Source organism: Bufo bufo, chromosome 7 (genome assembly GCF_905171765.1).
Source record: "Bufo bufo chromosome 7, aBufBuf1.1, whole genome shotgun sequence".
In the NCBI taxonomy this organism is placed as follows: Eukaryota; Metazoa; Chordata; class Amphibia; order Anura; family Bufonidae; genus Bufo; species Bufo bufo.
The window spans coordinates 197,869,292-197,894,720 of record NC_053395.1 but is presented as its reverse complement, the minus strand read 5'-3'; positions in this window follow the sequence as shown (position 1 = coordinate 197,894,720).

The following is a 25,429-nucleotide window of genomic DNA, read 5'->3' as shown; positions in this document are numbered from 1 at the left end:
AAGTGTCACACATCTGGTATCTCCGTATTCAGGAGAAGTTGGGGAATGTGTTTTGGGGTGTCATTTTACATATACCCATGCTGGGTGAGATAAATATCTTGGCAAAAGACAACTTTTACCATTTTTTTTATACAAAGTTGGCATTTGACCAAGATATTTCTCTCACCCAGCATGGGTATATGTAAAAGGACACCCCAAAACACATTCCCCAACTTCTCCTGAATACGGAGATACCAGATGTGTGACACTTTTTTGCAGCCTAGGTGGGCAAAGGGGCCCACATTCCAAAGAGCACCTTTCGGATTTCACCAGCCATTTTTTACAGAATTTGATTTCAAACTCCTTACCACACATTTGGGCCCCTAGAATGCCAGGGCAGTATAACTACCCCACAAGTGACCCCATTTTGGAAAGAAGACATCCCAAGGTATTCGCTGATGGGCATAGTGAGTTCATGAAAGTTTTTATTTTTTGTCACAAGTTAGTGGAATATGAAACTTTGTAAGAAAAAAAATCAAAAAAAAAAATCATCATTTTCCGCTAACTTGTGACAAAAAATAAAAAGTTCTATGAACTCACTATGCCCATCAGCGAATACCTTAGGGTGTCTACTTTCCGAAATGGGGTCATTTGTGGGGTGTTTGTACTGTCTGGGCATTGTAGAACCTCAGGAAACATGACAGGTGCTCAGAAAGTCAGAGCTGCTTCAAAAAGCGAAAATTCACATTTTTGTACCATAGTTTGTAAACGCTATAACTTTTACCCAAACCATTTTTTTTTTACCCAAACATTTTTTTTTTATCAAAGACATGTAGAACAATAAATTTAGAGCAAAATTTATATATGGATGTCGTTTTTTTTGCAAAATTTTACAACTGAAAGTGAAAAATGTCATTTTTTTGCAAAGAAATCGTTAAATTTCGATTAATAACAAAAAAAGTAAAAATGTCAGCAGCAATGAAATACCACCAAATGAAAGCTCTATTAGTGAGAAGAAAAGGAGGTAAAATTCATTTGAGTGGTAAGTTGCATGACCGAGCAATAAACCGCTAAAGTTGTGGAGTGCCGATTTGTAAAAAAGGACCTGGTCTTTAGGGGGGTATAAACCTGTGGTCCTTAAGTGGTTAAGTCATGTTTCAAGGATTTCTAAAGTTTCTGTAAGTTGGACTTACAGGGTATACATCAGTTTTCTTCAAGAGAGATCATTTGAATCACCTCTTCAAAAATAAAAAAGCCCTGCACTTACCTTATGGTGCTTCCATTTGAGATTTTATACTAGGATAGGGGTAGAAAGCGCTGCTTCTTTCACTAACTGGACACAGAGTTATTTATATGACTGCAAGTTACAAAATACTGGTAACTTTAAATGAAAACCCTGCACATTTGGAAAGAGGATAAACCATGTCTAACCCCTCAATAACTTTATATTGTAAATTCTAAATGAAACATTGTTTGCTTTCATTTAGAAATTTCCCTGATCGTCCTGTAAGATTGGCGTCTCTGAAGAAAAGATGCTGAGGAGGTAATCCAGGCATCGTCTCCATCTATCACATCCCAGTGCAGCAATATCATGATTTATTTGCAACATTTTTCTCTTCTGCTTGACACTTTTTAAAATATATAAACACTTATATTCCACAGCCTATTGAGGATAAATTAAGGCTGCCTGAACTGTAACCAAGGCTATTTACTTACAAGTGGTGCTAGTATTAGAGAATAGCATTATGCAGCTCAACTGCCTCTCGAGTTGTCGCCTATTCATCAAAAGGTGTGAAATGGGTGGCAGGCTGTAGTGGCTGTACGTGATAACATTGATTCTTCAAGCTTAAATGCACAATTAAATGAACAATAAAATACACCTAAGCGGCGCTCTTTACGGGCACATTCAAAGGGGAAAAAGACGTGTTAAGCTACGGCGTTTTAGACCCTGAAAGCAGTTTGCTTTGCAAAACTTGGCTGCTGGAGAAAACAATTATGTATAACATAAAAGGTTATTTAAAACCACCGTGGCGGAGAATTGTGGTGTTCCTTTGTGACCACATGTGTTTTCCAAGAAAGTACATGAATTCCCAAGTTAAGGCAGTGGCACTTGTGGGGTGACAGGATAGGGGACTGGATAATTGCCCTTTTGTGTATTCCTGAATGACTTATTATAAGGGATTCTTGCTTGTATGAATTTTGTATCTTGTATTGTAAGGTAAATTCACACGTGGAAGATTTATTACAGAAATGTCGGCAAATGTCCTTTTTTATCTGATTGAAGCTGCAGAAGCATTCATATGGATGAAACTACATTTCAGTTACAGCAATTTCTGTAACAAATCTGCCCCATGTCCAACTCTAAGCTCTGCCCTCGAGAAACGAAAAAGTGAAAACATTCTTATGAGGATAACCCGAAACAATTTTCCGATTTTTATTATTTCCAGGGGCACACATCTTAAAGAGAATGACCCATATTTGCTTATGTTAGTGCACCTGCATTTTGTGATAAACTGCCCCAAAATGTCACTCACTTTGGTGCATATTTGCAATGTGACGCATTTTGGTAAAATTTAGGCTACTTTCACACTTGTGTTGTTGGATTCCGGCAGGCAGTTCCGTCGCAAACGGATAGCATTTGTAGATGGATCGGATGCGGATCCGTCTCACAAATGCATTGCACTATCAGTTACGTCTCTCTGGAAAAACGGATCCGGTATTATTATTTTTTCCACATTTTGAAAGGTCTGCGCATGCGCAGACCAGAAAACCAGCATTTCAATGGTAAATAATGCCGGATCCCGCATTCCGGCAAGTGTTCCGGAATTTTGGACTGCGTGCTGCGGTATTTTCTCCGGCCAAATACTGTAAGAGTTACTGAACTGAAGACATCCTGATGCATACTGAACAGATTTCTCTCCATTCAGAATGCATTAGGATAGAACTGATCAGTTTTTTTCCAGTATTGAGCCCCTAAGATGGAACTCAATGCCGGAAAACTTTAACGCTAGTGTGAAAGTACAATTAGTTCATCTTTTCTTAGAGAATTCCTCTGCACCTAGCTCACCAAAGGGGCATGGCTAACTGAAAAGGGGCCATGCTTAGTGGGACAAGATCTAAGATGCAACATTTTTTGCCACAATTATGACGGAAAATTCCATCACAAACTAAACCAAACAATAGTTGGTAAAAGGTTAAACAAAAATGTCTGAGACACTGTGATAATTCTGGTACATTAGTAAATCTGCCCCGTTTGTCCAGATGGTAAGGCATGTGCCCTGGTGTTCCGGAGGTGGGTCTGACCCCATAGGCCAATGGAAAGTGGCCACCTGCTGCAACTGTCTCAGCGGAGAAGTCACTATGCTTGCACATGGAGTTCAAGAAAGACACTGCTTGCTCAGCTCTTTCTTTAACCCCTATACAATTCAGGTGAGAGACTCACTTTGCATGAGCAAAGTGGGGTGAAGGGACTCCCTTTCTTGCAACAGGTGGGTCTCCTTGGTGTGATCATGTGCAGTGTTACATAAGTATGTCTTCACTAAGGTTCCTCTGGTGTTATCTGGGAGTTAGAGCAGCCATAGTCTTGACAGATGGCTGTTGGTTATAGATTTCAGCTGGCCATACACATTTAATAGCTTTCGCCGAAAAATCTCTAATCCGATAGCTATCTCTCCTGACTCTGTCCCGGCTCCCCCGTACACAGGAAAAAGGATTGGGCAAAAAGGATTGGGCAAAAAGGATTGGGCAAAAATATTCAGTCCTCTAACCTGACTTCATCTGTTGGGGAAGAGTCAGGAGCTCTCCACACACATTGGATTGTTGGCCAATCCCCCTGTTCTTAACGGGCTCGTTCGGCAATGCACAAATATGTATGGGAGCCTTTAGAGCTGAAGCTAATATTTTATATAAACCAAATGATGTTCGATATTAAAAAAATATATATATTTTGGTACTGCGATCCACTCTTTTCCCTCGTCACCCTCCCCTGTACACAGGTTCCTATCTATAGTGGAAGCATGGGACGCACTTGCTACGGGACCCACCCAGGAGAAGGACTAAAAGATGTTATTGTCAGGGCCCCCTTAATAGTATTATACAATGACAGTATATACAGTGACATGGCATACAGTGTATACATGTAGGAAATGGACTGAGCGGCTGCTGGACCTGGTCTGAGAGAGCTATCATGACTATCCACAAGGTTGGGGCTAGACAGGAGGAGGCGTTGCGAAGTAAGTGCTGGGGGGATGGTTTCAAAAATTTGCACGCCACTGCCTGTACACGCCCTAGTTCAGCTGTGTCCTTTTTAATACACAGGTGCCCACATTTGTACACACATGCGCTAGCCACTTACAGTTTTTCCGTTCGGCATATGTGCCAGGAGGGACTCGAACTAGTGTTGAGCGAATGGAAGTCCACAAAGTGAACTTCGATCTGAATTTCAGGATATATTCGATTCGCTGCGAAGCCGAATTTCCTCATGCTTCGTGGTAGCGAATCAATTTGACCTGAAATAGTGTAAAAAATAAATAAAAAATCATACTTACCTCTTCCATTTGCTTTTGCGATGGGCCGGCCGCCACCATCTTGCTTGAAGATCTAGAGCGAAATCCCGCAGTGACATACCGTATGACATCACCACACCGGCCAGCTTGATGGCTTCACCACGAACAGCGCAAGATTTTGCGCCAGATCTTCAAGAAAAATGGCGGCGGCGGCCCATCGCAAGCAAATGGATGAGGTAAGTATGATTTTTTTTATTTATTTTTTTACATTTGATATTCTGCTATTTATATCAGATGCCGCGATCATGTATGTAAGCGGCATCTGAGGGGTACAATAATGGGGAGTGGGGCAATCACCGCTTCCTGTCATTGCACCCACTACTTACAAAGTAATTAGTCACAAAGCAAATTTTTTTGTAAAATTCGGTGAAGCACCCAAATCGAATTTTTGAATAATTCACTCATCTCTAACTGTAAGCATAGGATCCTTGTTGCATCTGGAACATTTGCAGCCTCCATTACTGCGCCAATCTTGCAAAGACTAGTGTTGATCACGAATATTCGAATTTTGAATTTTTATCGCGAATATAGGTACTTCGAAAATTCGCGAATATTTCGAATATAGTTATATATATTCGTAATTTCAAATATTCAAATTTTTTATTATTTTTTAATCAGTACACATGATCCCTCACTGCTTCTAGCTTGTGGGCCAATAAGAAGGCTGCAATATACTTGACTTTAGGAGTAGTAGTGTTTGCGAATTTTGCTTTATATTCGTTTTTTTTTTATATTTGCTATATTGCTATATATTCTTGTTTTAGAATATTACGAATATTCAAAAAAACTAAGTTATAGCAATATAGAGAATATTCGAAAAAAATCGAATATAGAGCAATTTAGCTAATATAGTGCTATAATCTTCGTCTATTAGTTATAAGTTGAAAAATTCGCAATAAAAAATTCGAATCCGAAAATTCGAATTCCGAAAATTCGCATATTAAACAATCATTACCTTTCCGATTTTTCGAGTAAAAAAAAAAAATCGGGAATTTTCGAATTTTCGACGAATATTCTACAAAATATTCGCGAAGTATCACGAATTCGAATATGACCCCTGCCGCTCATCACTAGCAAAGACAAGTCAGCTGGCATCTGCCTTCTTCCCATTGCAATTATGGTAAATGGGTGCTAACTTTTTGCTTATCCAGTTATGCCAGGGTAAGTTTCTTGCTTTATTTATTCAGTTTAATTTCCAATAAGTTATAAAGTTCCCATTGAAGAGATTAGGGCATGTAAATGTTTCCCACCGCCGTACAAAGCAATAAAGCTTTGATATGGTAATTTCCATGTACTTTTGCTTTTTTTCTACAAAGTATGACAACTGGTTTATAAAGTGTTTCCAACAGGTTTGATGTTTAAAATTTGGAAGCATCTGGAACCTTTGATCAGATTTGTCTGCATAATGCTCAGCAGGGGGCTTTGTGGTACAAATCATACTGCAAGATTTATTTTCTCTGCGGAAAGTGCTTTCCTCTTGCAGCTAAACTGTGGGGCGTCTGCAGTAGATTTATACAACTGTTTTTTTTTTTTTGCCTAAAATTAATATCAAAGGAGCTTCCCAGACATGAAAATGGTCAAGAAGTTATAAATGTTTATTTGTAGCAAGTATCTGAAATGCGTGAGATGTTTAATCTTATTGCAAGTTTCTATGCGTATTGAATGTGTGTATAGGGATTATGGCAGGGTTATCTAATGCTTGGGTTTTTCATGTTTGGATTCACCTTTAAGCTACTTTTAGAAACATTTAAATAGTCAATATAATTTCAACAAATTTTGCATATATCAGTAGTACAGGCGGCAACAAACGTACATCTTGTCTGAGGAAAGCGTCCCTTTCTCATTCTTTCCCATCCTAAACATTCTCTGCTCAATCCATTTTGGGAGATTAGACAGACCGTCAGCTCACTAAGGAGAATGCAATGTTTGGAATGATAGCAAGAAATAGGTGGCGTGGGCTTGTATGGTCATACATGACCCCAGGGGCGTAGCGAAACGCTCACGGTCCCTGGTGCAAGAGTTCAGCTTGGGCCCCCCTCCTTCCCTCAGTGCTTTATGGCAAGGGGCAGGGGTGCACCTAGCCTTTCTGCTGCCTGAGGCAAAAATTTAAACATTCTCCACCTCCGCCGATCAGCTGTTTGAAGAGAGGGCAGCGCTTATATGAGAGCTGCTTTCTCGGCTCGGTTCACCTGCTCGCCGCTGCAATTGCAATGGTGAGCTGAGAAGGCAGCGCTCATACGAAAAAAAAAGCGGACAACCGCTTTAAAGACATACTTGAAAAACATTACATACAGAGATACAAAACATACAGGGTAATACAGTGTCACATATGTACCTCTTACATCCAGTGACGTCTCCTCTGATGTAGATATTCTCTTTCCTAATCTTCTTCTTTCAGACCAGACCGCCATGATGATTTCTTTCAGCCGCGTCTTGTCTCTGCAAAGTTTAACAAACAGACATCTTACTTTCCTACTTTTCCATCATCCTCACCTTCTCAACACCCCATCCTGCCCCCCCCTCCCCCAATACTATATTGCAGAAACAGTCCCCCTGAAAATACTGGTACCACATAGATAGTGTGCCAGTACAAAAAAATACCCCCTTACCTTTCAGATCAGACCCTAATATCAAACCCCAGATGAGACACCCCCACATCTCAGAACAGACCCTCTTTAGACCTCTGTCAGGCCCCATATCAGACCTCCATTAGACCTCCACATCAGACCCCATCCCAATATCAGACCTCAGATAAGACCCCTATTAGACCTCCAGACCCCCATTAGCCCTCAGACCAGACCTCCAGAGCCCCATTTGACCTCCAAACCCCCATATCTGACCCCCATTAGACCTCCAGACCCCCAATCAGACCCCATTAGACTTCCAGACACCCAACCAGACCCCCATTAGACCTCCAGACCCCCAATCAGACCCCCATTAGACCTCCAGACCCCCATTAGACCTCTCTAGACCCCAGTCAGACCCTCAATCAGACCCTTCAGACCCCAATCAGACCCTTCAGACCCCCAATCAGACCCTTCAGGCCCCCAATAAGACCCTTCAGACCCCCAATCAGACCTCAGATCAGACTATAAAATAAATAAACAAACTTAACTCTCCTGCTCCTCTCCTAGTCAGGCTGTCTTCCCGGGTCTCATTTCTTCTCAGGGCCCGCGCTGCAGTCACCTGACCTCCTGCAGCGTCGGGTCAGAGTGCGCGATGTACGTTTGTAGGATAAAGCTCAAGACACCTTTAGACTCAACCTGCTCAGCTGGGATCGCATATAGTATGTCAGTAATGATGGCAGCCCAAAGACACGGCGCTTCTGATCGATTCCTTTATTTACAAAGTAAATAAGTATTTTATCTATATTTTATCGACATTGCTCCTGAGGAAGGGGTTACTTTGTAACACCCTTGAAACGCGTTGAGCTGTACTTTGTAAATAAAGGAAACGATCAGAAGCACTGTGTCTTTGGGCTGCCATCATTACTGACATAGTATATGCGATCCCGGCCGGGAAGGTTGAGTCTACAGGTATTCTTGAACTTATTCCTACAGACCACCTTCCCAGTGAAGTGAGTCTGTGTAACTTATTTGATTTTATTTAAATTGAACAATATATTTTTTATGTGTTTCTTCCATTATATATATATATATATTTATATATATGAAAATATCAAAAATAGGCAGCACTCCAAGAAATAAATGAATAAACAATCACCTTTTATTCACCCATGTGGGCAGCGCAACGTTTCGGCTCAGCACTAGAGCCTGTCTCAAGCTTGAGAAAGGCTCTAGTGCTGAGCCGAAACGTTGAAGGGTCTGATTGGGGTCTGAAGGGTCTGTTTGAGGGTCTGACTGGGGTCTAGAGAGGTCTAATGGGGGTCTGGAGGTCTAATGGGGGGTCTGGAGGTCTAATGGGGGTCTGCTTGGGTATCTGGAAGTCTAATGGGGTTTGGACTGCTTATCCTTTGGGTCGTGCACCCTTCCACTGATTGAACCCTCTGTGCTGCCTTATTATTCTATATCTATATTTATATATATATATTTATATATATATATATCACTACATTAGAGAGACATTCAATATCTATTTCACCGTTTAGCCTTCCACGGTATTCAAAAGTAGCACCAGACATTCCAATACCTGACTATCCCATAGGGAGTGGCGCCCTGACTCATCTCACCTACAGGACTCATCTCAGGTTAATTTGCATATGTTTCAAATCTGTTTTTTTACACAATAAAAGCACACAGAGCTATGGGGACTGGGTATTGTGGATGTCCTCAGCTCTATACCCAAAATCCCGATGACAGGTTCCCTTTAAGTTATTTCCTTGTGTGTTTTGTAAAATAAGCTCACCGTGAACCTACAATTTAAGAAAAGACTGATTGATTATTTGTTATATTCGAATATTAAAGGATGCATTCATACCACAGTTACTGAGGTCCATACATTTACTACTTAGGTTATATAAATGCAATCTGAGAAATATGTCCCCCCAGATATATAGGGCTTCATATGAGAGGACGATGAAGTAACACTACTTTTAGTGAAATACCTCTAAAATAAAATGTAGCAAAGCAGGTTGAATCTCATCTGTTCAGTACAGATAATTCACTCTGCTTGAACTGACAATTAGATAGACAATTACTCTGAAGAGGGTGCCCCAAGTGGACAAGAACTTCACCCTATTTTTAGAAGCCCCTAATCTAATTCAGAAATGAAATGAGGACCTGTAACCTCTCCCGACACATCTGGTTTTAGTAAATACTTGTGTTTGCAATGAAAAAAAAACAAAGGCTGGAGCACCAAATCCTAGAATTCTGCATTCCTCTTGTATATGTGAGAATAAATTGACAGGTTGGTGTCCTCAAGTTCACACATGTTTTGCCAATTCAAATTGCAGGAATTACAAGTTCATCAAGGAGACTATCAGCATGTGTTTCACATAGGCTTTTGACAAAAATGGCCTTCCATGGTTTTTGAGAAGATGGGTAGAAAAAGCTGTGATGGTATCCTCCTTGGTTGTTACTTGATTTACCAAGAAACATAATATAATTGAGAGATTGCTAAATAGAAGTTTTAACAACCAGGCCTAAATGTTTTGACCGTATAATATTTTTAACGCTTCATATTTTTCACCCATGTACTTTCCGCACACTGACCCATTTATTTCTATGGGGCCATGCACGCAGACAGATTTTTTTGCAGATACATGCGGCCGTTCAGCAATTTATAGAGCATGTCCTATTCTTGTTCATACTGCAAACAAGAATAGTCCTTTCTATTGATGGGAGTGAGAAAAAAATGCGGAAAGCACAGTAAAGGTATCCATATTTTGTGGATCAGTGGTTTGCAAACCAAAATATGTACATTGCTGGGTGCATGAAGCCTAATACAGATGTTCAGGAGACTACTTCTCATGTGAAGAAGGAGATCACTGTACTATGCGCTGTACATTTCCAGTGTCCAAGCTGTTGCCAACAGTCCTGAGCATCAGGTCACTGACGGGTGTCAGGAGTTTGCCCTGCTAAATCACTATGCAGGGCTGTGCTGGAGGATCGCCATACTGACCAGCCAAGTCCCAGCTGGACAACCTTGTCAGTGTGACTGGAAGCTGAGCCAATCAGGCTTCTGACTCTGTGTGCAATCCCAGAGCTATGCTGTCACGAGGGTGTCAAGAGCTACGCCTGACTCCGTTGTACCCGGGGTCAGGAGGTCGCAGCGATTGGCTGCGCGCTCTATGTAAGATAGGGCTGTTTCCTTATGGTAGCTTTCTGGGTTTGCTTTGCAAACCCTTTTGGCTCACTCCGGGATCCGTAGCTCCTTCTCCTCAGCTGTTCCTTGTCCAGCACTCCCAAACCTCCTTATATTCCCCACACTTCTCTGGTTGCCAGATATAGAACTTCCTGCCTGGACTTCTATACTGACCCACTGGAGCTGTGTAGCTGTGTTCTCTGGTTGTTGATCCAGAACGCTACCCTCCGGATCCCTGTTGGACCTTTGTGGACTGCTGTGGTCGCCCACCTGGGTGTATGTGTTTGTCTGTATTGTCTGTCCTCTCCCTGGTGTTTCCCTCTTAGTTCAGTGGTGCGGACTAGCGATCCCACCGGCCCGTTCACTATCTAGGGCTCATTTCAGGGAAAGCCAGGGTTTAGGCACGTGATCGCCGCACGGGTGAGGAACCCGTCTAGGGACGTCAGGGCAGTCAGGTGCCAGCTGCAAGGTGAGTCAGGGGTCACCACCTTACCCTCTCCCTTGGGCAGGGCTTTCCCTTTTCCCTCCCTGTGCGTGACGCCGGTCATTACATATGCAGGGGATTTTAGACTGCTGATTGCTAATTGACTTGCCTGTGATTTAGTTTGTATCAGAATTTATGCTGTGCCACTTCCTATTGACTTTTCTGGTGAACTAACTACTGGCTTGTTTATGGATTTACCCTGTGGCTGCTGATCCTGCTTCTATCGACTCTCCTGGTAACTGTTCTCGGCCTGCCTCTGGATTAACCTCTTGTGTACTGCATTGACCATGTCTATCTCTCCTAGTTTTGACCCTGCTTGCTGATTTCTTTTTGAACTTCCCTGTTCAGGTCTGCCACTAGTTTAATACTACCCGCACACATATCCAGGGTGCCTATCTATAAAGTCCATCCTGCCTCGCAGCAAGCTCTGGTAAAGAACCTAGGGGTGGCCTTAGCTTCCTACTCATGGTTTTGGAAGGTTGGTACTAATTTTAGGGTTCACTGACTGTTGTCTGGATGATGATCTTAGTTCTTCCTAACAATGTGAGATCAAAAAATTTGGGCTCCCGTCATGTAACTCCATAGATGCTTGATCTTTAAGGACCAAAACACATGTTGTAGTAAATGAGTTAAGAGGAAATGCCCCCTAATTTTTGTGACTGTCTGTACACAGCCTTAGTATCATGGTTAATGGGCAGTTCCGTGACTAAAATAAATATACAAAGTATCCAGATTTGTTATGACGCAGCTAGGCGCCCTCTAACAATATTTACAAAATTTTAAAAATCATATTATCTCATAAAGTCTCCTATGAAGTCTGTTTGATCACTACTGTCAATTAGAAAGTATTATATCAGTCATGCCAGCACCATGCTTGGCAGCAGAATGAACATCGTTGGTCTCCTTTTTTTTTTTTTAAAGCTGTTTGAAATATCTCATGTTCTTTATAATAAAATAAAGATTTTTCCTTTGTAACTTGTGACCAACATTCAATATGTAACACGGCAAATAGCTGGCACAGCCTAATTAGAATTGGCAGCAACATGGGATGAAGCTGAACAAGTATCTTTTTAAGTGATATTTGAACGGAAAGATTTGGCTAATGTTCAACTTTTCTGAATCCATGCAAATGAGGGGAAGAATGATTGTCATTAGGAGCTGTAAATGATATGCAGCCTCTATACAGGCGGAGGATGGGAGCGCTCTGAAGGGGGATATGTTTAGATGCAGTCACATCCATTCCAAACAATAGCGATCATTATACAGACTCTTCTCAACATGAAACTAAAAATATAACACCACAAATAATAGCATTTAGTCCAGGCAGATGTGAATGGCAAGCTATTGACAGGGTGTCATCCAACATGAAGTGACCATTGAGAATCCCCTGCTGTAGATGACTGCAGTCTACATTAGATGGTTATTCAATAGCTTTTGTTTCTAAGCATGTGCGAACAGTAGGAACCATACTTGCAGCATGCAAAGGAAGGTAATTATAATGGATGAGTTTCCAAAGCCAGATCTGGCAAAGTAGATTAGATGAACTATTATTCTTTGATCTAGCAGGGAACAGGTACAAGCAAAGGACCAAGCTGCAATTGTTTTGCATGCTCTTTATTCAGTGCCCTCGTGATAGTGAACAGCTCAGTGGTTAGCATACGTCCAGCATGGAGTTTGTATGTTCTGCCCATGTTTGCGTGGTTTCCTTTGGGTTCTCTCTCGCGTATGACCATGCTTCACTAACAAATGTATAGGTTAATTGACTCTTTATGATATTGGTTAGGTTGGGTTTCCACAGTGCAGCTATTGTGTTTTGGCCACAACCATGCCCACCCATTCTGGTCAATGGTCTCACAAATTTGCGGGTTGATGGACGTGCAGAGTTTTAGCCACCTTGTGGTAAACCCAGCCTTACAGTAATTGTGTTCAAGACAGGTCAAATTAGATTGCGAGCGCCATGTCTAAAAAGGGGCTGATGATGGAGACAATTTCTGTACATAGTTGATAAGGTCGAACAAAAACATACAGTACAGACCAAAAGTTTGGACACACCTTCTCATTCAAAGAGTTTTCTTTATTTTCATGACTATGAAGGAATCAAAACTATGAATTAACACATGTGGAATTATATACAATAGATAACAAACAAGTGTGAAACAACTGAAAATATGTCATATTCTAGGTTCTTCAAAGTAGCCACCTTTTGCTTTGATTACTGCTTTGCACACTCTTGGCATTCTCTTGATGAGCTTCAAGAGGTAGTCCCCTGAAATGGTCTTCCAACAGTCTTGAAGGAGTTCCCAGAGATGCTTAGCACTTGTTGTCCCTTTTGCCTTCACTCTGCGGTCCAGCTCACCCCAAACCATCTTGATTGGGTTCAGGTCCGATGACTGTGGAGGCCAGGTCATCTGGCGCAGCACCCTATCACTCTCCTTCATGGTCAAATAGCCCTTACTTTCAAAGTTTTCCCAATTTTTCAGCTGACTGACTGACCTTCATTACTTAAAGTAATGATGGCCACTCGTTTTTCTTTACTTAGCTGCTTTTTTCTTGCCATAATACAAATTCTAACAGTCTATTCAGTAGGACTATCAGCTGTGTATCCACCTGACTTCTCCTCAACGCAACTGATGGTCCCAACCCCATTTATAAGGCAAGAAATCCCACTTATTAAAACTGACAGGGCACACCTGTGAAGTGAAAACCATTTCAGGGGACTACCTCTTGAAGCTCACCAAGAGAATGCCAAGAGTGTGCAAAGCAGTAATCAAAGCAAAAGGTGGCTACTTTGAAGAACCTAGAATATGACATATTTTCAGTTGTTTCACACTTGTTTGTTATGTATATAATTCCACATGTGTTAATTCATAGTTTTGATGCCTTCAGTGTGAATCTACAATTTTTATAGTCATGAAAATAAAGAAAACTCTTTGAATGAGAAGGTGTGTCCAAACTTTTGGTCTGTACTGTAGTTCCACTTATTTCCGGACTCCAAATATGGCAACCAGAATAAACCCTGAATCAACGTTCCATCTCAAGAAACCCAGTACCCATGATATTATCACTTTCAAGAAAGGTGTCCAAGGCCAGGCCCTTCTTAATGTTGTGCAATGAATTAGCCATTATGACCAGTGTTGGACTGAGATGTCTAGGGCCCGCCACTAAAATTCATTCTGGATGCCCACTGTACAGCTACTGTACATCCAAATACTACCTGCTCACATAGCAGGAGGCAGCAATAAGAGGCTAAAGATAATGGATTATGGTGGTCTCTGCACTATCTTCGAGAAGGTGGGTCCCTGGGGAAATAGGATGCTTACTGGCCTACCTCTATACCTAGAACTCATCTCAGCCACCCGATAAATCTGTAATAATAAACAGGGTAGTCTGTTAAATAATCTACCCAGTTTTTTATATGGATATACGCTGGTTAAGATGCTGTGCTGGGGGACTAGGGGCCCACCAGGTGATTCACTTGTTCCCCTGTGGTCGAGTCCGAGCCTGATCATGACATCCTGTGCAGAGTTCCATAATCTCACTGTTGTGATTTGTATCCCTAAAAATGGCCCTTATATTCCTGTGTAGCTGCAGCCAACCCTTCAGAGAAGCTGATGCAATTATTTGTTGCTTTGCATTGCAAAGACCGCTGTTCTCCCAAGGTATTGGGGGGAATCGCCTCTTGGTGGTGTCTACACACCATGTGGTTATGTCAAAAATGTTTGAGGTGGGAAAATTCCTTTTCAGCGAGGAATAAACCCAATGTTAACTGTTCTACTAAGGCAAATCCTTTGTCAAAACTCTTCTAATTCCAAAACAAACTTGACCCATTTGGTTCATACAAGAAATGTAACTTACAAATATCTATAGAACAAGGAAGCAATACTGTCCAACTCAATCTTGATTTGTTGGTGTATGCCAATCCCCTGATCCTACCATATTGTTTGAAATCTCTTTTTATTATTATTAGACAGAGGTCATAGTTAAATGCACAATTACAATGTTGAGTGCGTCACATCGTAAAAAAAATCAAGGCAAATATCTTCGAAGGCATAGCCTAACAATACAGGCTAGGATGAAAAATCACTCATCTAGGACCAAGGGGCCCAGCAGGTGAATGACCTTACAGAGTAGACATAAGGTACAGAAATGAAAAAATAAAAGGAGAAGGATAAACAATCAACCAAAAATAACAGCCCTAGTGTTGTGTCATCCTAATTTGTTAGCTACAATCCGTTCAGGAATAACAATTAGATCATAACTACTCACGTCCTCTGGATCTTTGAGTGGACGATCCATAGCCAATGTACCCTTAAGTAGGAACATGGGGGGGGGAGGTCTAGGAGATCCCAAGAAAGATATCCTCCAACGCATATCTCTAGCCAGTTCCTGAGTGCAGAGGATCAAGGAGGCTTGCCCTGTATTTCAGCCAGGGCTTCCAGAGCAGCAGGTAGTGGTCTCTACTGTGGTATGTCCAGCCTATCAGTTCCTCCATTTGACACATCTGGTGAACCCTGTCGTGCCACATATCCATGGTCGGTGGATCAACTGATCTCCATTTCAGGGGAATTAGGAGTTTTGCAGCCATAAGTAGGTGGGTGGTTAGATTGTTCTTCCCTGGACGAAAATTTGGAGTGGGCAGCCAGAGTAGAACTAATTGGGCTGTGAGTCTCAGGGTCATGGCACAGATCTTGTTTATAGTGTGCTCTACCCCTTCCCAAAATTGGCGAATGGCCGAACAGTGAGAGATGGACCCAGTGGCGGCATTACATCTCCAACAAAGGTCTGTGGGGAGTAGGTTTATTTTATAAAGGTACTCGGGGGTTCTATATCATCTAAACGCCACCTTTACAGAGTTTTCTTGTATTTTTATACATTTGGAGAAACCGTGTGAACACTTTTGGATCCATTTTTTGCTATTGTCATCTAGCGTGAGGTGTAGTTCTCTCTCCCAATCCGCTACCCATGGTGGCAAATTGGAGTCTCTTGCACAGAGAATTTGCCTATATATGTGGGTGGTACACTTGTGGGGCAGATTTGGCAGTAATATAAAGTTTTCTAACCACGTCGGGTCTGGCAATGGAACAAACTTAGAGGACTTAAACTGTCTGCAGACGTTTTCAAAGTCATTCCCTTGAATGAAGTTTTTCCCAGGGTCTGGTCTTCCAGAAAGGGCAGCGTAGAAGTCGGCAGGGGCCTGTAGCTTTGTCAAGTCACCTAGTCTGTGTCGGGTCATTGAGAGCCAAATTTCAGACGGAATCTTAACTTGTGGACACATAAGGGTAGGTAGGACTTATATAGGAGCCAAAGGAGAAATCTTAGCTTGACCAGAGTTGAGTTCTTTTGATTTGTGGCAGACACGTAACAGCCCCCTGGTAAGCTCGCTGTCTATTTTGGCCCCCCTCTCCCACTTTTCCAGGTAACCACAGTCTGTGGAATTAATCTTTGCCTAGAAGGGCCAATTCTAAGTCTATGTGCATACAGTGGGTCTCTTGTCTGGTCAGCCTCAGCCACCTTTCTAGGTTAATGGCCTGAATATAGGTCGGGATGTCTGGGAGAGAAATGCTGCCATGTTTTTTCCTACGAGAGAGCAGGCGGAAGGACATTCTAGGACGGCCACTAGCCCAGAGATACTTACTCATAAGGGCTTGAATTTTGTTTATGAAGTTGCAGGGTATTGAAATAGGAAGGGCTCTTAAAGTATACATAAGTAATGGCAGGATGTAGGTGGTTAAGACATTCTTCCTGTCTAGCCAGGTGAGGAAAGGCGAGGAGCTTTTTGAGAGAATAGAGATGACTTTGGTAAGTAGCAGGGGGAAATTGAGACGAAATAAGAGCTTAGGATCTAGCGGAATCATGACTCCCAGATATTTTATTGCCTGGGTAGGCCATTTAAACGGTGTGAGGGCTTTGACCCTAGTTCGCAGGGTAGGTGACAAAGATATACCTAAGGCTTCCGACTTATCAAAGTTTATCTTAAAGTTTGAGATTAGCCCAAAGGATTCGAATATCTGAATAACCTCCGGCAGGGCCTCCTCTGGGTTTGCCAGCAAGAGCAGTAAGTCGTCCGCAAAGGCGGCCATCTTATGAGTGTGATTTCCCAGTTTCACGCCTTTAATCGTGGGGGATTGGCAGAACTTTAGCAGTAGCGTCTCTAGGGTGAGGATGAACAGGGTGGGGGACAACGGGCATCCTTGGCGGGTACAGTTTTTTATTTGGAAGGCATCTGATAGGGTCCCGTTGACCAGCACATTTGCAGATGGTGCTGAATACAATGTAAAAATGGCTCGTATATAGTCCTCTGGGAAGCCAAAGGCATTCAATACCCTTCTCATATAGTGCCAACTGACCCTATCGAACGCATTCTCAGCATCTGTGCCTAGCAGCACAAGGGGGAGTTAGTTTTAATAGCGTGCATGGCCACATGTATCACTCTACTGATGTTATGTCTGCCCTCCCTGCCTGCAATAAAGCCCACTTGCTCTTCACCCACCAGCCCAGGAAGCAGCTTCGAAATTCTGTTGTTAAGCAATTTAGCCCACCATTTTAGGTCAGTGTTTAGCAGCGATATCTGTCTGTAATTTCCACAGACCTCTTTATCTCTTCCATCTTTGTGGATAATTGTTATATGTGCTTCCTGGGATTGCGGGGATAGAGAACCACCTTTGATGAGATGATTACATACAACAACAAAGAGGTATTCGGATGGAAACCCATCAGGTCCTGGGCTCTTACCGGAAGGAATGGAAGAGAGGACTTGGTCTACTTCTTCTACCGTAAATGGCAGGAGTAACCCGCGTATATCTTCCGTGGTTAGGCTCGGAATGTTAATTGGGCCTAGGAACTCCGCGATGCAGTCGTCAAACTGCTGGCTAGGGGAGGGTGTCGGGAGGTTATACAAAGTCGAATAGAAGGAGCAAAACTCTTGTGCTATCGCTGGGGTTTGATAAGTCTGGAGCCTGAACTTGATTTAATGGCTTGGATAAAGGATTTGTTCCTTTGTCCCTTTAGAAGGTTAGAGACCAGTTTGGATCCCCTATTCCTGTGTAGATATTGTTTAAAATGCAGGGTCTTTAGGGCTCTAGCAGCCCGTACGTTTAGTAGGTCTGTAACCTGTTGTCTCAGCTGTTTTAGCGACTCCAAAACCTCACCTGATCTCGCTCTCTTGTGCAGAGTCTCGAGTGTGGAGATCTGCTGGAGGAGGGAGTCTAACTGTTTCTGCCTATTTCTCTTGACCTTGGTGCCCAAACTTATAAGCTCCCCTCTAACAACCACCTTGTGGGCCTCCCAGAGAGTTGTCTTGCTGGCGAGATCCCGGTCATTTTCCCTAAAATAGTTTCTAAGGCACTGATCTACAGCTCGTCTGTGTGATTCGTCCTCTAAAAGTGTCTCATTTAATCTCCAAACCCAGGACTTCGGTGAGATTGCGTGAAACCTCACCTTCACACTCACCGGTGCATGGTCAGATATGACTATGTTCCCAACACTGGCCTCCGTTATTGAAGACAGCAATTGGTTTGTTAAGAGTAAATAGTCCAGGCATTGATATGTATTGTGCGCCCGTGAGTGGAAGGTGTAGTCCTTTTCCTCCGGGTGGAAAAGGCGCCAGACATCTGAGACCCCTAAGTCTGTGAAGGTGAGAAGAAGTCTTCTCAGTTGTCTCTTAGAGGGAGGGCGGCCTATAAAAGTTGAGTCCTTGGATGAATTTAGAGTGAGATTGAGGTCTCCCCCTATGATGAGGTGCCCCTCTCTGAAGGTTTTTAGAATCCCCAGCGTGCGGTGCAACCAGGGGATCTGCCCACTATTTGGTGCGTACAGGTTTACCAGAGTGAACATGGAGTTTGCCACACTGCCTTTCAGAAATAGATAACGTCCATCAGGATCAGCCAATTTAGACATCAAAGTGAAGGGTATATTCTGCCCCAGACCTATGGAAACCCCGAGGAATAAGAGGCGTGATGCCACACAGGAAAATGTTAGCTCACTACCCTAGGTATGTGCAAGTGTCTAAAGTGGGTCTTCTGCAGTAGCATTAAGTCGGCACTGTCCTTCCTGAGCAGCTGGTAAATTTGGCTTCTTTTTTGCGAGGTATTCATGCCATTCACATTGAACGACACAATCTTTAAGTCAGACATGACGATAGTGTGGGGATCTGAGCGGATGAGCTGGGCAAGTAGTCAGAGGGTGACACAGGGCAACAAATATAAAACAGAGTATAAACATTGCAATAGATAGGATTCTTGAAGTAAATACTAAAATGGTAAGATTTACCTAAGAGGTCTCAGACCTCAGGAGGGGGAAATTAGTGTGGAAGTGCCCGAATACCAGGTCTCACACACTAAGCCCATTACAAAGAATGCAGATAGCAGACATAGTCAAACTATACAGAGTGAAGGCACAAATCACGGAATAGGCGCTCCACCTCGCCACTTTTGGACGACCGCCCGATTCTCCAACCTAGCCCGGGGTGGTCAATTTTTATGAGCTACTTTCAGAATGGTCGGGCGACAAGAAACATGTGGGGGGGGAAGGGGATAGGGAAGGGGGAAGAAGGGGGGGGAAGAAGGGGGGGAAGGTAGGAACAGGAGTGGAGAGCAGGATAACAGTAGAGGAGAGAAGAGGGGGGAAGCTCCGTGAAGAAGGAAACAGGCAGGAGCTATGTAGAACCTGAGTCCTGCAAGAGGAAGATGCGGCAGTGGTCTCAATGGCGGCGATCGTCAGAGTCCCACATCAAAGTGCGCTTCCAAGGCCTATGGAGAAAACGATTCAAGGGACCCTCTTCTTCGGGGATCTCTTTTTCTGCGCCAACCCTCCGGCTGCGCCAGGCTTGGGAGGTCCAGTATCTGGCTGCAGGGGAGCCAAGACTGAATGTCCAGAGCATCTGTTCCCAAGGCCTCCCAAAAAGGTGGTAAGTTTTCCGGGAGTCTCACAGTGAACTGCTTCCCCCCGATTACAGTGCTTAAGCCGAAAGGGAACAGCCATCGGACCGGTAGTTTCTTGTCCCTCAGCATCGAGGTTAACGGACGGAGGTTCCTGCGCTTGGCCAGCGTACTCGCCGCTAAATCTTGAAACAGGAGCTCCTTGTGCCCATCTAGAGTGACATCACCCTTCTCTCTAGCCGCTTTCAGGACGGCAGCAGTGTCCAAAAAGTTCATTAAGGCACACACCACATCTCTGGGTGGATCTCCCGCAGCTGGTTTAGGCCTAAGAGCTCTATGGGCCCTTTCGATGACAATGGCGGCGGCCTGGTCTTCTCCCACCAGAAGGGCAAATAGGCGGCGTACTGTGTCCGGCAGGTCTTTAACCGGCACCGTCTCAGGTATTCCTCGCAGACGAACATTTTTCCTCCGCCCTCTATTCTCCTGGTCTTCCAGGTGCACATAGGCTGCATTAATCCTTTTAGACATAGCGACCAGGTGATTTTGTACTCCGGCTTCATGCTGAACTAGGAGATCGTAGCTTTCTTCCAGGTGTTCAACCCGGTGACCAAGTTGCTGGAACTCGGCTTTAATGTCAGAAAGTTCTTTCATAACAGGGGGAAAGGGCCTGGGCTAGCGATTGTTGCAGGAAGCTTCGGGTGAGAGGGAGGGAGTCTGTCTCACCTCTATTGTAAGCTTCAGGGTCTGAGCTGTCGGCATCTGAATCGGCGTCTTCCCGTCCAGAGTTAGTTCGCGCCTTGCGCGCCATCTTGCCGCTCTCAGGCTGCGAGGAGGATCTTCTATTAAGGAATTTATTCAGGTCCCCCTGAGTCTTTTTCGTCTTCAGGGTGTTCCCTGTCGCACCATCTCTGTCTCTGAGAGTTTTCCCCATCGTGGGTTCTCTGTCTGCTGAATAAAGCTGATAAAGCTGGGCTAGTGGTGAGGAGCTCTGGTGGAGACGACCTACACCATGGCTTACTGGCTCCGCCCCCCCCGATCCTACCATATTGAAGTGCAAAACAGCTCAATCGAAGGAGGAGAAGCTGAAGAAACTTGGCTTGGCATGCTCTCCATTCAGGTTCATATGTACCATACTTTTTGTGCTTCTGAACCATGAGCATCTACAGTTGCAAGAAAAAGTATGTGAACCCTTTGGAATGATATGGATTTCTGCACAAATTTGTCATAAAATGTGATCTGATCTTAATCTAAGTCACAACAATGGACAATCACAGTCTGCTTAAACTAATAACACACAAAGAATTAAATGTTACCATGTTTTTATTGAACACACCATGTAAACATTCACAGTGCAGGTGGAAAAAGTATGTGAACCCTTGGATTTAATAACTGGTTGAACATCCTTTGGCAGCAATAACTTCAACCAAACGTTTCCTGTAGTTGCAGATCAGACGTGCACAACGGTCAGGAGTAATTCTTGACCATTCCTCTTTACAGAACTGTTTTAGTTCAGCAATATTCTTGGGATGTCTGGTGTGAATCGCTTTCTTGAGGTCATGCCACAGCATCTCAATCAGGTTGAGGTCAGGACTCTGACTGGGCCACTTCAGAAGGCGTATTTTCTTCTGTTTAAGCCATTCTGTTGTTGATTTACTTCTATGCTTTGGGTCGTTGTTCTGTTGAGCTTCAGCTGGTGGACAAATAACCTTAATTTCTCCTGCAAAATGTCTTGATAAACTTGGGAATTCATTTTTCCTTCGATGATAGCAATCCGTCCAGGCCCTGACGCAGCAAAGCAGCCCCAAACCATGATGCCCCCACCACCATACTTCACAGTTGGGATAAGGTTTGATGTTGGTGTGCTGTGCCTCTTTTTCTCCACACATAGTGTTGTGTGTTTCTTCCGAACAACTCAACTTTGGTTTCATCTGTCCACAGAATATTTTGCCAGTACTGCTGTGGAACATCCAGGTGCTCTTGTGCAAACTGTAAACGTGCAGCAATGTTTGTTTTGGACAGCAGTGGCTTCCTCTGTGGTATCCTCCCATTAAATCCATTCTTGTTTACTGTTTTACGTATCGTAGATTCACTAACAGGGATGTTAGCATATGCCAGAGACTTTTGTAAGTCTTTAGCTGACACTCTAGGCTTCTTCTTCCCCTCATTGAGCAGTCTGTGCTGTGCTCTTGCAGTCATCTTTCCAGGACGGCCACTCCTAGGGAGAGTAGCAGCAGTGCTGAACTTTCTCCATTTATAGACAATATGTCTTACCGTGGACTGATGAACAGCAAGGCTTTTGGAGATACTTTTATAACACTTTCCAGCTTTATGCAAGTCAACAATTCTTAATCGTTGGTCTTCTGAGAGCTCTTTTGTGCAAGGCATCATTCACATCAGGCAATGCTTCTTGTGAAAAGCAAACCCAGAACTGGTGTGTATTTTTGTATAGGGCAGGGCAGCTGTAACCAACACCTCCAATGTCATCTCATTGATTGGACTCCAGTTGGCTGACACCTCACTCCAATTAGCTCTTGGAGATGTCATTAGTCTAGGGGTTCACATACTTTTTCCACCTGCACTGTGAATGTTTACATGGTGTGTTCAATAAAAACATGGTAACATTAAATTCTTTGTGTGTTATTAGTTTAAGCAGACTGTGATTGTCTATTTGTTGTGACTTAGATGAAGATCAGATCACTTTTTATGACCAATTTGTGAAGAAATCCATATCATTCCAAAGGGTTCACATACTTTTTCTTGCAACTGTATATGGATTTGACACATGGGTGCCAAGATTCTGTCCATTCAGTCACAAGTACATTAAAATGTTGGGTGATTAGACTTGACTCATCATTAGCATCTCAATTTTCCCAGTGGGGTTGAGGTCAAGGCTCTATGAAGGGTAGTCATTCCTTCGTACTCGTCAAATTGTTTATGTACTTTACTTTGTTCATGGAAGATTTTGGCCAATTTCTTGACCATTTTCACCCTTAACTGAAACGAAGAGTCCCACCAACACCTCCTCCGCTCTCACCAATCCTTACACTACTCATTGATGGAAGAAGCATTCTAGTAGTATTCTCCGCACCCAGTTTCATCTGTCGTGCTGCCAGATGGCAAAGAATAAATATTTTTCTACTGAGTCACCATGGCAGTGTGCTTACAGCATTGCAGCAATCATTGGCGTTGTACTTGGTGAACTTGGTAGTGAGTGATGTAACCAAAGAGTTTGTGGGGTCACTAAGGGAGTAACTTTAGGGAGTGCAGAGTACCAACCTGAAGGTAAATGGGCTCCTTAAAAAAGCACATTCTACTGATAGGTGTCGAGGCTTTATGACTCTTCTACATATTGTATGTCTGAGGGCAGGAAGAAGGGTGAAAACCACACTGAGACTTGGTTACAATTAATTCTTCTTTACTGAAGAGGATGTGGTGATCAGGTTTAAATGGTGACAATTGTGACAGGCTACAAGTAACTTGTCTATACGTATAGAACCGAACAACAGTCTTTATATGGCTCACAACAGCAGTCAGGATAATACAATGCTTGACAGTCTCTGCAACTCAGGAAGCACTGTTGATTGAGCTGAGGACAAGTTCAGAACGGTAATGTTCTCAAAGGGAATGTGTCATCAGAAAATAACCTAAATCAAGTTTTTATGTTAAACATATTTGAAAGAATTTTTGGTGATGTAATTTTAAATTTTTCATGTTGCAACATTTTTTTCTTTCAAAACACTCCTAAAATACAGCATTTTTCATACTGGCCACTAAGCCTATACATAGGCACCACTACTTGATCTGCACAGATGGAGAGGGCTGAGTATCTAGGTGTAACGGCAAAGACCCCGTTGCTCCTAGAGGCTCATTTGCATATAATAAAACATAATTTTTTTCAGCAATGTGGACACATATGAACATGGGACCAACACAGATGCCTTCAGCTGCCAAGCGCACATGTAACAGGTCAGCCAGCGTCATAGGTACAAATCTGCGGACAGATGCCCTTTAACCTCTTGCCGCCACGCTAACGCCAAAAGGCGTCATTGCGGCGGCTCCCCCAGGCTACGCTAACGCCAATAGGCGTCATCTCGCGTGAGCCGAGATTTCCTGTGAACGCGCGCACACAGGCGCGCGCGCTCACAGGAACGGAAGGTAAGAGAGTTGATCTCCAGCCTGCCAGCGGCAATCGTTCGCTGGCAGGCTGGAGATGTGTTTTTTTTAACCCCTAACAGGTATATTAGACGCTGTTTTGATAACAGCGTCTAATATACCTGCTACCTGGTCCTCTGGTGGTCCCCTTTGTTTGGATCGACCACCAGAGGACACAGGTAGCTCAGTAAAGTCCCACCAAGCACCACTACACTACACTACACCCCCCCCCCCCCGTCACTTATTAACCCCTTATTAGCCCCTGATCACCCCATATAGACTCCCTGATCACCCCCCTGTCATTGATTACCCCCCTGTCATTGATTACCCCCCTGTAAAGCTCCATTCAGACGTCCGCATGATTTTTACGGATCCACTGATAGATGGATCGGATCCGCAAAACGCATCCGGACGTCTGAATGAAGCCTTACAGGGGCATGATCAATGACTGTGGTGATCACCCCATATAGACTCCCTGATCACCCCCCTGTAAAGCTCCATTCAGATGTCCGCATGATTTTTACGGATGCACTGATAGATGGATCGGATCCGCAAAACGCATCCGGACGTCTGAATGAAGCCTTACAGGGGCGTGATCAATGACTGTGGTTATCACCCCATATAGACTCCCTGATCACCCCCCTGTCATTGATTACACCCCTGTCATTGATCACCCCCCTGTAAAGCTCCATTCAGATGTCTGCATGATTTTTACGGATCCACTGATAGATGGATCGGATCCGCAAAACGCATCCGGACGTCTGAATGAAGCCTTACAGGGGCGTGATCAATGACTGTGGTGATCACCCCATATAGACTCCCTGATCACCCCCCTGTCATTGATTACCCCCCTGTCATTGATTACCCCCCTGTAAAGCTCCATTCAGACGTCCGCATGATTTTTACGGATCCACTGATAGATGGATCGGATCCGCAAAACGCATCCGGACGTCTGAATGAAGCCTTACAGGGGCATGATCAATGACTGTGGTGATCACCCCATATAGACTCCCTGATCACCCCCCTGTCATTGATTACCCCCCTGTAAAGCTCCATTCAGATGTCCGCATGATTTTTACGGATGCACTGATAGATGGATCGGATCCGCAAAACGCATCCGGACGTCTGAATGAAGCCTTACAGGGGCGTGATCAATGACTGTGGTTATCACCCCATATAGACTCCCTGATCACCCCCCTGTCATTGATTACACCCCTGTCATTGATCACCCCCCTGTAAAGCTCCATTCAGATGTCCGCATGATTTTTACGGATCCACTGATAGATGGATCGGATCCGCAAAACGCATCCGGACGTCTGAATGAAGCCTTACAGGGGCGTGATCAATGACTGTGGTTATCACCCCATATAGACTCCCTGATCACCCCCCTGTCATTGATTACACCCCTGTCATTGATCACCCCCCTGTAAAGCTCCATTCAGATGTCTGCATGATTTTTACGGATCCACTGATAGATGGATCGGATCCGCAAAACGCATCCGGACGTCTGAATGAAGCCTTACAGGGGCGTGATCAATGACTGTGGTGATCACCCCATATAGACTCCCTGATCACCCCCCTGTCATTGATTACCCCCCTGTCATTGATTA